The following is a 12101-nucleotide window of genomic DNA, read 5'->3' as shown; positions in this document are numbered from 1 at the left end:
TCTCTCCTCTGCTGTCACTATTTTTTATTTATTTTTTTCCTTAGGGCTCTCGCTTTTTACATTTTCTCTCCACCTCTCCTTTATGTTGCTGTCTCTGCATTTAAGAAGTGGCAGGGATTAGGGAAATAAAGAGAAAATCTTACAAAATAGGGACAGCAAAATAAAATTTAAAAAGCACAGGTGTTAATAAAGACAAGATAATTATAAAACATGACAACATCAAAGAGAATGAAAGCCCTCCCCTCTCCCACCGCAGACGCACGTGCCTGGCCTGCCCGTTCACCCTCCCCACGGTCATGCTTGTACCAGGCCCGCACAGACCTTGGCACACCCAGCATCAGGGGGTCTCCCCCAAACCTGGAGCCCCCCTGGCCCTGGAGGCAGGGAGGGGCCAGGCCCTCCTGCTTGGGCCCAGCGGAGCTTATCCGGGGAGCCTTCCTGAGGAGCCCGGCACAGGTGGCACAGGGTCAGGAGCTGCTGGGGCAGGGCTGGAGTAGCTCAGCCGGGAGAGGATTAGACTGAAGATCTAACGGTCCTTGCTTCAGCCCCGGCCTTCAGCATTACTTCCTCCCTCAGGTTTTTGCAGAGCCCGCCTGCTGCCTTCCAGCCTGCCCCAACCCTGCTTCACCCCTTGCCAGAGCATCACTCCTGCTCTATGGCTGCAGATCTGCACCTCAGAAGGAGCCTTCCCCCAGCACCATGTGTCCCCAGCCCTGCTTGCTCCTTCACCCCTTGCCAGAGCATCACCCCCACTCTGTGGCCACAGATTGGCGCCTCAGAAGGAGCCTTCCCCCAGCACCATGCATCCTCAGCCCTGCTTGCTCCTTCACCCCTTGCCAGAGCATCAATCCCACTCTGTGGCTGCAGATCTGCAGCTCAGAAGAAGCCTTCCTCCAGCACACATCCCCAGCCTCCCTCTGGGCAGGATATGCCATTCAGAGCTCCTCTGGGATGGGCTCCAGCTGCCCCTCCTTCCCTGCTGCGCAGGGTATGGGACGTCTCCTCTGCAGGACCTGTGCAGAGACCCTGTCTGTCCCCTCTGTCGTTCTCAGTGGCGCACACACTGCTCCCCTCCTCACCTCCTTTGCCTAGTGCTCGGATCCCAGACCGGAGGCCACCGTCGCCCCGCTCCCAGGGTGAGGCAAGCCCCAGAGATGAGGCCTGAATGGGAACACCCTCCCTCCGGAGGGCTGTCGCAGCAAGACCTCGGACGTGCCAGGGGCAGTTGGCAAAGCCTTGCGAGGATCATCCACTGTAGCACACAGGCATCAGTGCTGTGCACGCATACGCTGTCCCGAGCAGCGTCTCTTGGCCCCCTCTGGCCCCCTGCTGCAATGGTTGATGCAACATGTGTGCTCCTCTCCAGCATCAGCCCCATGGGGATGGAAGCCTGCCCTTCACCCCACCTCCAGAGATGTTGGCGGGAAGGGGGCTGCAGGGGGAAGGGGGTGTGAGGTTTCTGTCTCCGTGCCCCCCCCCTCCGCACACCCTGGGGTGCCATCAGAGCCTGCAGGCGCCCCAACCCAGGGAGGGCATTTCCCTCGCCCTCTTGCTCTGCTCCCGCTGTGGAGTGGGGGACGATGTGGCACAGAGGGCTGGAGCCCTGGGTGGCAGAGGAGGCTCAGGGCCTTCCTCCTCCCCATAAGCCCCAGTGTGGGTCAGAGCGTGGGAGCAGTGCCCGCAGCAGAGCCTCCTCCTGCCCCATTGCCCTGCAGGGACGGTGAAGGGGCAGCGCTGTGCAGTGCGGCCCTGTGCCAGGATCAGGCCCCCACGGAGAGGTAGTACTGACCTCCCTCCTCTCAGGGGGATTCAAGTGCTGCTTTCTGCAGAGGCTCCCTGGGCACCCAGGAGACAACAGGAATACGCCCCAGGGGCCATGGCCTCTCACAGCCTGACCCTGAGCCCACCGTCCCCGAGACGTGCTCCTTCCCCGCCACCATGTCTTCGTGCTCTGCTCCCCCCAGTTGGCCTCAGGGAGGCACCCCAACACCTGGGCAGGCAGGTGGAAGCCCTGGCTCAAACCCCCAAAGGCTTTTAATAAGAACAAATCCTGAGGCCCAGCCTAAAAACGAGAATAAAACCTGAGGAAAGGCCCAGCTGTTTCTGCTGCCTGTGGCAAAAGGGAGATGGCTCCCTGGTGCTCACGGCTCTCCCAGCTGCACAGTCCTCTCCTCCCTCCAGGCTGCACCCAGCTCAATGGCAGGGACGGGCTCTCCTGCCCTGGGGCTCAAGGACTGTTCTGTGCCAAACTCTGGTGGCGCAGCCTTCGTGTCCTTAGGGGAATGTGCCAGAGACACTTCTTCAGCATCGTCAGAGCCCATGCTCTCTGTGGACAGGGACCAGGCACCGCCCTTAGCTCCAGGGGCTCAGCCCTTCTCTGGGAGTGCAGGTTTGCCTCTGCAAGCAGCAAGGCAGGCCCTTGCGTGTTCATCCCATGGGCTGCCCCTCCTGCTCCATACATCACCTCCCTCCTGTCTCCTCACCGGTCCCGAGGTGTTCGGCTCCCCCTCCCATGCCCAGACCACAAGGGAAACTCCTGCGGCAGGTTCCCCCATCCCAGGAAGCTGGGCTCTCCCAGTACAGCAGCGATTCATCCGGCACCAGGGATGGCACCCCAGGAACTGGCAGCGCTAACCTTCCCCCTCACCTCCAGGTGCATCCCCGGGCCTTGCTCCCTCCTCTGGCACCCTGGGCATTTCCCAGTCTCCCTGCCCAGGGGCAGGATCCTCCCCAGGGTCGGAAGCCTCCCTGGCATCGTCATAGCCGCCTGCTGGATCACCTCCGGGCAGGACAGGGACATCTGAAATGGAAGGGGAGTTGGTGACAGTGAGAAGATACATCCTGCAGGGCAGAGGATGGGGGGATGCGCAGGGGCTCAGACACTGGCATTGGCAGCACCACAGGAGACTCCCCCGTGTCCTCCCCAACTCTGACAGTGACACCCAGTGAGGCTGCTGTCCATCATATGTCTGCAGGCACAGGAGATCAACCCCTTCCTGCCCGTCTTACCTGGCGCTGGATGCAGACCACCCTCCTCCTCGTTGTCCCCAGCGTAGGGCTGCAGCTCTGTCAGGGACCCCTCTGGATAGGAGCCTGGAGAGAGGTGCAGCAGGTGTTACAGGTGTGCGCTCTGCTGACCCAGCCTGTGGTCAGTGCTGCTGGGGATGGGGAACCCGCGGAACTAGGGCTGACTGGGGGAGGGCTCAGGACTGCCCCTGTGCCCCGGCACCAACCCTGTCTCAAAGGGGCTCCCAGAGGTGCCTGGGGCCAGCCCCATCCCTCATCCCCCAGGTATCACTGAGGGGTGCGGGGGCAGGCAGAGAGGGGCTATCCCCAGCTGCAGTGGGCAGAGCTGGTGGGGAGGAAGCGCCTCTCCTTCCCCTCTCCCAGGCCCAGGACCTGGCTGCTCTTCCCTCAGACCCCACAGCACTGCAGGGACCATGGGCCGGGATCTGCAGTGGGTCAGCCCTAGGTGGAGGCCAGGGAAAGAGCCCTGCAGATGTGCCCCCCATGAGGGACCCACACCCACCTTTGCTGCTGAACCTCGCCTGCTTCTCCCATGCCAGGCTGTAACCGATCTCCTCGTACACAGCATCAGGGAAGGGCTCCCAAGCTCTCTCAGAGCCTGCAGACAGACCCAGAACTGCCTAAGGAATCACAGAATCGATCACAGAATGGTTTGGCCTAGAGGGGACCTTTAAAGGTCTAGTCCAACCCCGCCTCAAACAGCAGGGACATCTTCAACTTGCTCAGGTTGCTCAGAGCCCCATCTAACCCAACTGTGAGCACTTCCGGTGACGGGGCACCCACAGCTTCTCAGGCCAATCTGTTCCAATGGTTCACCACCTTCACTGTAAAGATTTCCTTCCTAATATCTAGTCTAAATCCAACCTCTTTTAGTTTAAAAGCCTTGTTCTATCGCAAAAGGCCCTAATAAAGACTTTGTCCCCATCTTTCTTTTAAGACCCCTTTAAGCACTGAAAAGCCACAAGAAGGTCTCTCCAGAGCCTTCTCTTCTCCAGGCCAAACAAACCCAGTTCTCTCAGCCCACCCTCATAGGAGAGTTGTTCAATCCCTCGGATCATTTCCATGACCCTTCTCTGGGCCTGCTCTAACAGGTCCACGTATGTCTTTCTGGTACCGTGAACCCCAGAGCTGGACGCAGCACTGCAGGGGGGTCTCACCAGAGCAGAGCAGAGGGGCAGAATCCCCTCCCTCGCCCTGCTGGCCACACTTCTGATGTGGCCCAGGATACGGCTGGCCTTCTGGGCTGCGAGCACACATTGTCGGTTCACATCCAGCTTTTCATGTACCAGCACCCCCAAGTCCTTCTCCACAGGGCTGCTCTCAATCCCTTCACCCCCCAGCCTCTATTCATACCAGGGATTGCCCTGACCCAGGTGCAGGACCTGGCACTTGGCCTTCTTGAACCCCATGAGGTTCACCTCAGCCCACTTCTCAAGCCTATCCAGGTCCCTCTGAATGGCATCCCATCCCTCAGGTGTGTCAGCCACACCACTCAGCTTGGCCTCCTCTGTGACTATTTCTCTCCTCGTCCCATCCCTAACCCCCCGGGTCTGGGGTCTCTCTGCCCCTCGCTGCTGGTAGCCCGTGGCCGGGCAGTCAGCGGATCAGCACAAGGGAATGCAGGCAGCACACACTCTTCTGCCCCCAGCTCTGCCTGTACCAGTCACCAGAGCACCCTTGGTCCTGCCAGGAGGCATCTTCCCCCGGGACCGCAGGGGCAGGACCCACCTCTGCGCCCAGCCCTGGCGCTTCACGCCTGCCCGGCCAGGAGGGCCAGGAGCAGGCAGAGAAGGGCACCCAGGATGATGCAGATGATGATGGGTAATGAGATCCTTCTGCTGCTGCTGCTGGTCGGAGGGCCCCGGGTGGGATCTGCTGGGCAGGAACACAGAAAGGGCAGCACCAGGCCTGGGAGAGGTGTGGGGCTGCAACACCCCAGCCCTGGTCCCCATTACACCAGGGGTCGGGGAGTGAGTGATGGGGAAGCTCCCACCCTGCAGGGTAGAAGACACCCTCCCGACACCCTCCACTGCAACCCCGCTGCCTCCTCTTGGGAGTTTCACACCCCGACAAGGAGCCCCTTCCCCCCCAGCTGTGGGACACAGCCCGGCCTCAGGAAGACCCAGTGCTGGCAGGGAGGACAGGTTACCTGTTTGGGGGGTTGGTGCTGTCGTGTTGGGTGCTGCTGCAGAGGAAGAGGAGGAGAGTTGGGCTGAGCAGGTGGGCGTGCAGCCATTGGGGACCCTCCTCCGACATGCCATGTTCATGTGCACACACGTGCGTGCAGAGCCCCCGGCGCATCCCACCGAAACCGCCCTTCCTGCTGGGCTGCTCAGGGCAGCTGGGGCAGCGCCCAGGGCCTTGTGCTGGGTATTGGGCAGGATGGCGCAGGCAGCCCAGGAGATGACCCTGGGGGCTGCAGAGCCCTGGGGGCAGAGGCTGGAGACATCCAGCCCCACAGAGGCAGCTTCCCACTCAGCACCAGGCTTCCACACTCTGCAGGGATCTCAGCCCCTCCGCTCACCTCAGCAGTGCACGGCAGCGTCCTTATGCAGGCAGGCACTGCTGTCCCCAGGCCGGGCACAGCAGTCCTGCAGAGACAGCTCTGTCCCCCGGCAATACAACCGCTCCAGCCAGATGGGGCCTGTCCCCTTCCCAAAGGCAGTGTTGTCCAGGGGATACATGGCAGGGCCGCAGCCCAGCTGCCTGCATGCTACCTTGGCCTCCTGCTTGTCCCAGGAGTCATCACACACCCTCCCCCAGAAGCCATGGTGCCAGATCTCCACTCTGCCCTATCACTCGTCCACTCCTCCCACGGCAAGAATCTTCTCCCCGTCTGGAGAAGGCATGGAGCTCCCAGGGCACTGGGAAGCAGGCAGAGCCGTGCCAGGCGAGAGGGGCATGCAGAGGAGCAGCTACCTGTGCAGGTGGTGGCGTTGGGGCACTTGGACCCGTGGGCCGGGTGTGTCTCTGGTCATCTCCCTGCAGAAGGAAATGCTCTGGTGAAGGGGCTGATGCAAGGGGGTCATGCAGCAGAGCGTGGGGCTGAGCTCTCCTCACGCCTCCCTATGCAACCTCGCTGATGGCAGCAGCTGAGCCCTGGTCATCCAGGGGACACGCACAGCAACATGGGGGACCCCGACTGCTCATCCCAAAAGGGGCCCTGGCTCACAGAGCAGCAGAAGGGTGTCCATGGCAGGGCTGCTGCTCGGAGCCGTGGCTGGTCTCCTCTGAGACCTTGCCTGGAGACACCTCTGCCTCCCTTGGGAGCTGCTGAGAGCCCAGCTGGCAACTGCTGGGGAATGCGTGGGGCCCATTTGTGTCACCAGAAGCAGCAGGCTCTGGCACAGAAAGAAGAAGCCCCCGTGGGCTGTCTCTGCCTTTGACACTTCCCACCAGGGAGCAGGAGCTGGGGGAATGCTGCTGCCCAGGTAGCTCACAATTATCATTGCAGGTGATGTGGGTCTTCTCTTGCAGGGTATCACAGGTCTTCCGGTTCCAGGGAGTGCCAGAAGGAGCTGGTTTTCTCCCCACACTGCACACAATCCAGCCAGGCAGTGCCAGACAGATTGCTGGAGCATGGTTCTGTATCCAGCGTCCCTTCGTCCCCACAGCCCAGCTCCTTGCATGCCAGCGACACCATTCGGAGAGTCATTGAGTTGAAGCAAACACTCCCCCACATCCCATTATAATGGACTTGTAGGTACTCAGAGTAGTTGTTGCTGTGCTCCAGCCTCAGGGCCACGAACTCTGAGAGGAAAGGCCCCAAAGGGGAGCAGGCTGGTGCAAGGCTGCAGGAGCGTGGATGCCCCTGCACCCGCCCGGCCCTCAGCCAGGCAAAGGCACAGCCAGCAAGTCCCCCTTGCACCCATGCGCAGAGACAAGTCCCTGACGAACAGCCAGCCTTGCCCTCCCCGCTAACCCCCAGGGACAGCTGAGCTCCCCAGGGAACCCCAGTGGCACTGAGGGGACCCGTGCCGGGGTGGCCCCCAGGACAGCCTCAGGCAGGGGCTCAGAGGCAGCCAGGACAGACTTGGCCATTGCCAGCTCTGCCCTCGTCCCAGCCTCCCCGGGCACTGGGCTCACACCACAGCTCCCAGCACAGACCTGAGCAGATGACTCCTGCATCCTCCTTGTGCGTGCAGTCATGCTGCCCCCAGGACTGTGCCGGGCAGTCCCGGAGAGCACCTTCGGCCCCGGAGCAGTTCACACCATCCAGCCAGATCCGACTGGAGCCTTTGACGAAATGAGCAGAGACAACTGCCCTCACCGCCCCTCTGCAGCCCAGCTGGTGGCAAACGACGGCGGCATCAGGCAGGTCCCAGCCATCGTTGCAGATGGTCCCCCAGCTGCCCTGGTGGTAGATCTCCACTCTCCCGGCGCAGCGTCCGGGGCCATTCACCAGCCGGACCTGCTGGCTCCCTGCAGTGGAAAGAAACCCCTGTTGATCTCAGGGGCTGGTGCCCACCGGCCCAGAGCCTGGAAGGGCCCCTGCAGCACCACTCACCTTCACAAGCGACCCCCCCATGTCCTCTGCAATCCCTGCCACCAGGGCATTCTCAGGCAGGGAGGCGTTGCAGAGGGTCAGCCTGGCCTCATGCCCCCCGCACCGGACCCCTCACAGCCCCACAGGACCCATCTCTCTCTGAGGCTTCGGGGGGTTGTAGGCCATCTCTGCCTCTCCGCACCGCAGCTGCCAGCACACCACGCTGGCCTTCTCCAGGTCCCACTGATCATGCAGGACTCTGCCCCACGTCCTGCCCTGGAATATCTCCACTCGCCCGTCGCACCGGCTCTCTCCACCTACCAGCCGCAGGGACATGGCACTGGCTGGACCTGGGGAGAGCAGCCATGCCCAGCCCTCAGTGACACCAGGCAGCCCAGAAACCTGCAGCACCTCCCCAGGCTCCGGAGCCCTCACAACACCTGGAGCTCACCGGCCTGCCCCCAGTCCTCTGCAGCAAGCTTCAGGAGCACATTTCCACAGCTTTTGCTCCCAGTCCCTGAGCAAGATGCTGTCTTTGCTCTTGGTGGGGCAGAGCCACCCAACACGTCCCTGCTGAGGGGGCCTTTCAGATTAAACAGGAGCTGTGTGGGACTTGTGCTGACCGGAAGCCAGGGCAAAGCCTAGCCCCACTCTGCAGTTCACATCCCAGGTCTGCTGCTGCTGCTGCGGGCACCTGAACAGCCCCTGCAGGTGTGGGATTGAGCTCTGTGGGACTCTGCGGAGCTGGGGCAGGGCTGTCTGCAGCCAGAGGGATGGAGCTGAGCCCCACAGTCCTGTCCTTGGCCTGTCCTACACCATAAGAGCAGAGGAGCCCCAGCCTGCCCGTGGCCCCTCACCCAGTTTGGTGCTCAGCTCTCCCACATGAAAGCCGTTGTTCTGAGCAGACAGAGCTCTCCAGAGAGCTCCTGGTGAAGTCAGGGTTTCTCCAGGGATAAATTCACCCTGGAACTGCCATGGGGTTCCCTGCTTTGGGTGGCCACGTCGCACCCAAGGGGCAAACGGAGTTAGCGCAGCGTTTTCCCAGCACTCACCTGAGCAAATGACAGCAGTGTCATTCTCATGGGAGCACGGAGAGGCCCCCAGGGCCGTCACTGGGCACAGTCCCAGGTGGGCTTCAGTCCCATCACAGTGGAATGAGTCTCTCCAGATGGGGCCGGTGCCTCTCCCAAAATGCCCTCCCCTGGGAATGGACTCAGCAAACCCTCAGCTGAGGTGCAGACAGAGAACGTGGGCATCCAAGAGATCCCAGCGGGAGGCACAGAGGGTACCCCAGGTCCCCAGCACCTGGACCTCCACCCTCCCTTCACAAGCTGTGCTGCCATTCACCAGCCTGAACCCTCTGTACTCTGGGGACAGAGAAAGATGAGAGAGGGGATTGGTACTCTTGCACCCTCCACAGCTGGAGGAGGGACCAGAGGGACAGCCTTCCTTTCTTCTGCTCCTGCAGCCTTCTAGGGCTGCAGACAACCACGTCACCCGTCCTGTCATCACACCCAGCACAGTGCAGTCCCTGTCCTGCTCCCCCGTCCCAGCTCACACTCAGCGTTCAACACCCCACCAAGTCCTTACGTGTGCAGGTGCACCAGGGTGCAAGGCTGGACCCTGGGGGATCCCATGGGGCAGGAGGCAAAAAAGGCTTCACTCCCCACACACTGCAGCTCTCTGCCCCAGGTGGGACCATCCCCTTTTCCAAAGGGAGATGCCCCAGGGACAGGAAGGGGTGTGCTGCGCTGCAGCTCCCTGCAGACCATGGCGGCAGCTTTGGGACCAAAGTCTGAGTCACAGAGAGTTTTCCACTGGTTCCCATTAGGGATCTCCACTCGTCCTGAGCAGAGGCTGTCCCCTCCAACCAGCTGGACAAATCCTGGAATAACCAAAGACCCCCGTGAGCTCCCAGAGCCCTCTGGCAGTTACCTGACCACATCTCACCTCATGTCCAAGTTGGCTTCAAGTGAAGATTCCCACAACCCTCCCAGCCACTCCCAGTGAGTGCTGATGGCCTTGGGACACTCTGCTCTTCTTCCCAAGCCCAGTGCTCCTCCCCTCAGAGCTGCTCCTCTGCTTTGGGGGACCCATGTCTGCCAGGGAACATGACCCAGAAGTGCCTGGCCACCTTGGGCCCTTCCCTGGGGCTGTGGTGCCCACATGAGCTGCTCTCAGTGCTGCTGGCGCGGGGCAGCCAGGGTGTCCATGCTGCCAGGCAGCTCCTGTGTAAGCAGAGGCACAAAGCTGGGAACCAACAGAGCCTGAAGGGCAGGGTGGGCATTCATCCTCCCAGCCCCAGGCACCCATGGAGGGTATGCTGAGCCACATCAGGCAGGGATCAGGAAGTGGCAGGTTCCAACCGGTCTTTGCTCAGGAACCAGGGGAACCAGCAATGAATGTCCCAGCTCAGTGTGACCAGCCACACCAGGCCCTTCTCCAGCACCCCCTTGTTCCCTGAGGGCACAGCAGGCCCCTTCCCCCATCCCGACCACAAAGGTGAGGAACGCGCTGGCTCCTGACCTGTACATTTCACTCCAGCATCCTCAGTGTGAACACAGAACAGTCAATACCGGTCATCATTTGAGCAGTCAGACAGGGCAGACTCGGTGCCACGACACCTAACATAAGCCACTCAAATGGGGCCAGATCTGGGCTCAAAGTGTCCATACTGAGGAGCTTCAAGAGCAGACTCACAGCCCAGCTGCTTACAAACCACTGCAGCATCATCCATGTCCCATAAGACACCACGCACAGTCCCCCACTGGCCCTGGCGTTTCACCTCCACTCTTCCTGCACAGCATGAGGAACCATTCTCCAGCCTCACCTCCACGGCCCCTTCAAACATCAACATGGGAACAGTCAGGAGTGTGCTGAGCCCCAGACTGCAGGTCTGGAGGTCCCCCTTGCCCAGGCTGAGGCACAGGCACCTGGGTGAGATCCCTCCCCCTCCCACACTGTCCCCAGGCAGCGGGCAGGTCCCTTTTCTCCACACAGGCTGCAGAGGGCTGGGAGTGCCCAACAGCAGACCTGCTGGGCCATTCACTGACCCACAGCCCGCAGCACTCCTCCCACCCCAATGGCCCCCTGCCCATGCCCACACCTACGCTGTGCCTGGTCCCGTCAGGGCACCATCCCCTTGCCAGCCCAGAACCCCCGTACAGTCCCAGGCCCCCCACCAGGAGATGAAGGCCAGGCAGAGACAATCCACACAAGCCTGAGGCAGCTGCAGTCAACAGCATCCCCAGGGGAAGAATAGAAAACACTGTCCTCAGCACCGCCTCTGAGAGAGGGAAAGAACCATCAGTGACTGTTATTAGTATAGATTGCCCCGGCCTGGCTTCTGGAAATGCTGTTCTTTCCCCCCACTGCTGCTAACAGCACCTGTGTTAAGGGAGAATCAAGCGCATTTGAGGGCCAGCTTTCAGCCTTCACAACAGCACTTGTAGGTGGCCTGGGGCTACAGGACAGTCTTCAGGGGAGGTGCTGGAGCTGGGGGAAGCTGCAGAGGGTGAACAGGGCCAGGGTAGGCTCAGAGGGAGCTCTGGTGAGCTGGGGAGGTACCCATCATCTGTGTCTGGGGGATGTCCTCCTCCTCCTCTTCACTTCTATCAGCTCTCAGGTAACTCATTGGGGCCACCCTGACCTGTCTCACCTCCAGCAGACCAGGAGTCTGACACAGCCGGTTGTTTGAATCTTCCCAGCCAACTCCCCCTCACCCGCTACCGGGGCCTGCGCCCAGCGTGTCACCATACCACTCCTGGACACCACACATGCACCAGCCATCGATGGCATGCCGGAGAGGCCAGAGCCAGCGTGCAAACTCCAGGATGCAGTACCGCATTTCGTCCACGGGGTAGCAGCAGCGAGGGCTGTGGCAGCGCTGCCGCCCACATCAGCGTGCAGGCGCTGCAGTAGGTGGCGCTTCGGCCACCAGGCGGCAGCAGCATCGAGCACCCTCAGGGCGGCGCTTGCCCAGGGTGGCACAGGCACTGCGGTTCCACAGTGCGCATGCCGACGGCCCGCTGACAGCACGCATGTGGGGTGGCAGCGGCATTTCCTTACCGGGAGGCAGCAACGAGAGTGGCGGCACCACCCCGCAGGCACCACAGCATCGCATTGCCATTATTGGCGAAAGGCAACGTAGAGCACAGCTGCACCTCCGTGCATGCGTGGCTTGCCACGTGCAGTACCACATTTTGGTCGCTGTGCGGCAGCAACGAGAAGGCCAGCACACTCTACAACGTGACTTTTGGTGGACGGGCAGCAACCACGAGCCCAAGGGCACGCACTCTCGAATCGTGGCCACACATCTTGTCGGGGAACAGCTGCAGCGGGAAGCCAGCAGAAAACCACACAACAGTGACAACAAAATTACACTTCGTGCCATGCCACAGAGGCTGCAGAAGTAGCAAGGACTATGCCACACTGCACGTGCCCGAGAGCAGCATGACTACAAAGCAGCCAAGTCCAGAAGAAGTACACCTCCAAGCAAGCACTGGCACACACAGCATGGCTGCCTGGCAGCCAAGTGACAGAAGACTACACCTCCCGGCATGCTCCAGGGAACCAACATGGCAGAGAA

At 61.3% G+C, this 12101-nt stretch overlaps 1 pseudogene; it reads right to left on the bottom strand.

The window, feature by feature from the left end:
* Nucleotides 1–5552: 5552 nt before the first annotated feature.
* On the bottom strand, nucleotides 5553–11360 carry LOC142057285 (scavenger receptor cysteine-rich type 1 protein M130-like; annotated as a pseudogene).
* Between the last annotated feature and the right edge of the window lie 741 nt (nucleotides 11361–12101).

This window comes from Phalacrocorax aristotelis, chromosome 1 (genome assembly GCF_949628215.1).
Source record: "Phalacrocorax aristotelis chromosome 1, bGulAri2.1, whole genome shotgun sequence".
NCBI classification, from domain to species: Eukaryota; Metazoa; Chordata; class Aves; order Suliformes; family Phalacrocoracidae; genus Phalacrocorax; species Phalacrocorax aristotelis.
Note: the sequence above shows the minus strand (reverse complement) of the source record. Positions and strands in the feature narration are given on the sequence as shown.